The sequence below is a fragment of the Myotis davidii genome, unplaced genomic scaffold (genome assembly GCF_000327345.1).
Source record: "Myotis davidii unplaced genomic scaffold, ASM32734v1 scaffold539, whole genome shotgun sequence".
NCBI classification, from domain to species: domain Eukaryota; kingdom Metazoa; phylum Chordata; class Mammalia; order Chiroptera; family Vespertilionidae; genus Myotis; species Myotis davidii.
In genome coordinates this window covers 553600-559300 of record NW_006290028.1, presented here as the reverse complement: position 1 = coordinate 559300, position 5701 = coordinate 553600, and the positions used below count along the sequence as shown (strand labels likewise).

The following is a 5701-nucleotide window of genomic DNA, read 5'->3' as shown; positions in this document are numbered from 1 at the left end:
TCTCCCGAGGGGTCCCAGACTGCGAGAGGGCACAGGCCGGGCTGAGGGATTCCCTCTCCCCCCTGAGTGCACAAATTTTTGTGCACCGGTCCTCTAGTCCTATATAATAAAAGCCTAATATACTAAGTGTCCGGTCAACCAGTCGGCCATTCAACCAATCAAAGGGTAATATGCTAATGAGATGCTAAGGCTGTTCAACCACTCACTGTGACGTGCAATGACCACCAGGGGGCACACAGTCAACCGTTCGACCAGTCACTATCATGTGCACTGACCACCAGGGGGTAGATGCTCTGACCGGTAAGTTAGCTTGCTGCCGAGGTCTGCCATATCGGGACTTAGCAAGACAGGCCTGACACACCTTAGGGCCCTCCCACAGTCCCTCCCCAGCAGGTAAACCTCCCACATCCCTCCCTGGCCCCAATAGTGCACTGGTGGGGTTCCGGGCCTGGCCTGCACCCTTTCACAATCCGGGACCCTCAAGGGATGCTAGAGAGCTGCTTTTGGCAGGATCCCATAGGCCACGCGGAGAGACCCCACTGGTGCACGAATTCGTGCACTGGGCTTCCAGTACAAAATAATATTGAATGTAAACTGTAACTTAACACATTGTTTGCGGGTAGTTTTTATCACGCGCTAACAGGTGGCGTGGGCCATTTTTCCTAACTTTTTGCTCAAATGGCAACGTTCAGTAAAATTACGATAACTTTAGTTTACGTATTTATACGTTACCTGCATTCTACCGCTAGTCTATAAAAAACGTATTAATACGTGTCCCGTGCTCTACTACCAGTCAACGTAAAATGTATAAATACATTTCCCGCATACAATGTGTTAAACATAAAAAAAGAAAACCACCCCCTGCTGCCAATTGTTTTTATATAATCCTGGAGAGTTTCAAGTTTCTTTTCAGTTAAGAAACTTCAGCTACATAGTACATCTAGGACAAACTATAATTATAAATTTTAATAAACTATATAATTTTTAAATGGTTCAAGATGTAAAATAATTAAAACAAAAGATATGGTTCAAGTTTCTATGTGAGAGAGAGAAGGGTGTTTTTTGGGTTTTTTTGCAGGGAGGAGCAGGTAGGAGGAAAAACCTGAAGTTTTCTTTATTATTTGATGTAAGCTTCAAAGATGTAAAAACTAATAAAACAGCACAGATTATTACATTAAAATCATCCAAATTAAAATCTATTTCAATAGAATAGTTATTAACTAAATGGTATCTACGAATACATATTTAGGCCTCTCCTGAAAAGACAATACAGTAATGATACTTTATATTTAAAGATGAAAAACAATTTTCAACATGCAATATTATACTTTTCATTTTAGAAGAGGTAATTTATCAGAATAAAGTGTTGGAAGATTAAACTCTATGTTATCCACTAATAAGAAGTATCATTTTTTTTTTCAGTTTTAAACAGGTTATGAAAATTCTATTTTGTTACATATTTACAAATAAGATAAATTATCAAATTATTAAGAATGGAGAGATTACCTTAACTCTTCAGGTTAGTTATGGGATTAAACTACTATAACAAATGAAGCTAGTATTGAATATTGCACATAATACAGGGTGGGGCAAAAGGAGGTTCCAACTGCAAACCTCCTTTTGTCCTACTCTGTATCTCGTACAATAAGACTTCACTATAGAAAACAAGCAGTATTCATTCATGTTTTTAAATGTCCAATTACAGCATTTTGTCTCACATTTCTGTTTGTTATACATAAACACATCTAAGTTACCATTCCAGTGAAATAGAGATATATATTCACTGGGAAAGGAAAAAACAAAAACACAATGTGCAACTCAATCTACTTTTTATCTCTAATGTACACCTGTGAAAAAAGACTTAGTAAATGAGAACTGAAGAGCTTGGAGGAATGGCTTGATCCCTACTCAATTCAAATAAACAGCTTTTCTTCAAAGGTTCTTAGCAATGGCCAGTCTGCCATGCAGTATTTTGTTTATGGCCAGTCACATTAAGTTTGGAAATTTTCATTAGTCATTATCAACACAACAATTTAGCCAAATTCAACCTGTGACCACTTCCACTAGCTAAGACTATTTTTGTCATGCTTAAACAATAGTGTTTTTAAGGAGAAGGGTGGTCCACAAACCTAAAGTATTATATTAATAAAAGAAAGGAAAAGAAGAGAGGGGTATGAGATGGGTCTAGGGCTCAAGGCCCAAGAAAACCCTTTCTTAAAGTTATTTTTCAATTATGCTGTCTAGATACACCAAGCTTCATCAACTATTTTGGAAAAAAAAAAAGCAGGACAAATATTTGTATTTGTTGGAAAGGTTGCAGCAAGGCTACCCTGTATTGGATAGTATACACAAATACTATGAGTTGAGTATACAAACAAATAACTCTATAAGGGGATTCTTTAAATTCCACCTTAATTCCAAAACACAACAATATGGTATTATGAAATAAACAGTATTTTTCTTCTTTCATTAACTCATTTGTAACTGCACTGAATTGAATAGCATTCCTTTGCTATTGTAAGCCCGAAAAGCATGTTCTGGCTATAGTGTTATGTTGGTATAAAGCGCAACGCCAGACTGATGTGCTGAACAAAAGTGATCAAAGTTAGAGTAATGTTAGCCATTGCACAAGTATTTGGCTTCATTGTTCTCTCCAGAATGACATTTGTTAAGCAACTTGTCATAGAATAAACTGGCTAATGCAGACAGAACTTGGCTGAGAGGGTACAAAGTAAAGCATATTAGGCTAATGTCTGTCCCAATGGAAGAGATAAATTCACGGAGATTCTGAGGTTATGCCAAAAGAATTTTGTGTTAAACAACAATCACTAAATAACAACTTAAATACAAATTAGTCTTTCAAAAATAATTCCATGTTTATCAATGCTGTAACCATAGGCAGATTTTAACATTATACTGAAGAAATACATGTGATAAGGTAACAAAAGTACAAAGTGGGCAAAGGTTTTATTAATAAAGATATAATCTTTATTGATGGTTTTCTGTAATTAAAATTTTAACTCACAATTCTGCAGGGAAGGAAAAAATCCAAAAAGTATACAAAAGTAAAAATGATGCTTTTTAAAAATATTCGTATCCTAGAAAACCTGAGAGACAAATTACAGCTATATATAAAAATTATGCAAAGTAATTTAACGTTGTCATGAATCAAGTGAAGGACAGAATTCTCTCACAGAGGGAAAGAAGAATAAAGGACTGGAGAGGGAGAGAGAGAAGGAGGGGGAAGGGAAGAGAGAGATCGAGAGATCACTGGCTGATTTGAGAGATTTGAGAGCACTTGAGAGAGGCAGAAAACACATAGACTGGGTGTTGTAGCTGGCATGCCCAGCTGCCATTATTGTTCTACTTCTGATGGAATTTCATCTTTAGAGATTTGTGTTAAATTCCAGTTAAGTACAAGGGGCACTTCACAGGGTAACATTTCCTAAGGGCCTTTTTGTTTTACAGTTTCTTTGATCAGCACTGACTCAAGATAATGCTGAACCTTCATAATCTTTTCAGTTTTTGTTGTGTATTAAGCTCTAAATCTGAGATTTCAGCATGCTAAACTATGCAAATGTTTCAATTAGTTCTGGAGAAATTTAACAAATGCTTTGATTACCAGCTGAACATCAAATTTATGTTATAAACTATACTGTATTTGGATCAAGTATTCTAGATCGACAATAGATTTTTCCAGTTTGTTTTCTACATTTGTTAAAAAGAGAATTTCATTTTTTACCTATTGCTTCAGATAAGACAGTTGTGACTAAGGAAAAATTTAAATCAGATAAACTTGAAAGTATTAATATGGGACTGATTTACTATTTGCTTTTCATTGTTAATAAAAATCTATATATATACTATAATTACTGTAAGGAATTAAGCAATGATCTCCATGTCAAACTTCATATTTCCTCATGGAAATTTCACTGATGAACACAGCACTGGGAAAAAGATTGTATTATGGCCTGCTCAATATAAAATCATATGAAATATTCTTCTCCCATAAAGTTTTGAGTTCCATAAATTTTCAAACAATTTTTATTTTTTAAATGTTATCAGAATTTCTTAGAAAGAAGTCTTAGGATGTTACTCTACTAACCTAAGTTTTTAGGCTCAGATTTAGCATCTTATGAGCTGTTTGTACCAGTAGCTATTGAAAAAGAAAAATATAAGACTTGTAGGTAGCACTGTCCGCTATAATAAAATCATTGCTTGTGAGCTAAATGTTGGTCAAACATTTGTCCAAATGAAAACAATTTCTGACAATAGAAAGAAAAGTCACAAAGTTTGAGGTACTGATGCATAATGAGAGGCAAAGAAAAAGATTTCTCATTGTCCAGTTGTTACTGTGGGCAAGTTGGCAGAACCTCGCTGAAATTTACTTTACTCAAAGTTAAAAGAGAATAAAACAAGACCACTTCTGATTTTCACAGCTCTAAACTCCTATGATTTAATGAAAATATTGGAGTTAATCCTAGGTAGAGGAAAAGAAGAGCTAAATATATCTATGACAAGCAAATAATGAGGAAAAGTTTAAACCATTAGGCTAGAAAATAAAAGAAAAATAGTAAAAAAATCATTACAACACATCAAAAAGGAATATTACAAATAATTTTATATAATAAGCACTTAAGATGAATTTTTTTCTTGGACAAAAAAAATCTTAGTTTTCACTTTTTGTACTAAAAAGTCTAGATTTTTAAAAAGACTAACTAATATTTTCCTCTTATGAGATCTTATTTGAAACTAAAGCCTGTCACACTTGTTTCCCAAATAATTATTCCATCAACCAAATATTACCAGTAAACTATGGTTTGAAAGAACACTACTAGCTCAGTGATGAGGTTGTAAAGTTCTATTAATTTATTTCAATATCTTTACATTTTTGAAATCTGGTCCTGATCCTTCACATATCAAACATTTTAATATAGCAAAAAATAGAAAATATTTCATTGCCATGGGCTTAAAACAGCTATCATTTAGTTAGCACCCTAGTTTCTAGATTTTCTGAATTAAGAATACTATGGCAGCCGTAACTGGTTTGGCTCAGTGGATAGAGCGTCGGCCTGCGGACTCAAGGGTCCCAGGTTCGATTTCGGTCAAGGGCATGTACCTTGGCTGCGGGGATGGGCACATCCCCAGTGGGGGGTGTGCAGGAGGCAGCTGATCAGTGTTTCTCTGCTCATCGATGTTTCTGACTCTCTATCCCTCTCCCTTCCTCTCTGTAAAAAATTCTTACCAATCTTAGAAGAAAAAGACTTTTGGTCATATTAGAATCTGAACTTACCCAAATTTTAAATATATCAAACTCTAGACTCCAAATACTTCACACCATCAAATGATGGTCTGGGCAAGAATTTGGTAAATAATAACTGCACTAAACAAATGTGAGAGAGAGAGAGAGAGAGAGAGAGAGAGAGAGAGAGAGAATGAATGAGAATGAATATGAGAATTTAAATCAAAATAAGGCATACAGACTAGGCTTAGTTCCAGTTTCCTAGCAATCACTGGTGCTCTGAAAGGCTTATAGTTAAGAAACCAATAACTTCTGATCCAGATTGGGTTTTGAACACATATTTCATATCAAAGTCCTTTTCTTTTTCTTCTTCTTCCTTAACAAGTTGTATGCTCATTGCAGTTACACATAAGATGCAAATTAAAACCTCCTAAAAATCCTTCCAGAACAAAAACACTT

General features: G+C 35.0%; 1 protein-coding gene across 1 annotated transcript in view; it reads right to left on the bottom strand.

Moving 5' to 3' along the window:
- The window catches only part of FAF1 (Fas associated factor 1), a 184614-nt gene extending 179238 nt beyond the window's left edge, over nucleotides 1–5376 (bottom strand). The window contains exon 1 of the mRNA XM_015563297.1: nucleotides 5294–5376. The gene's annotated coding sequence lies outside the window, so the exon portion shown is untranslated. The remainder of the gene's footprint in view (nucleotides 1–5293) is intronic.
- Between the last annotated feature and the right edge of the window lie 325 nt (nucleotides 5377–5701).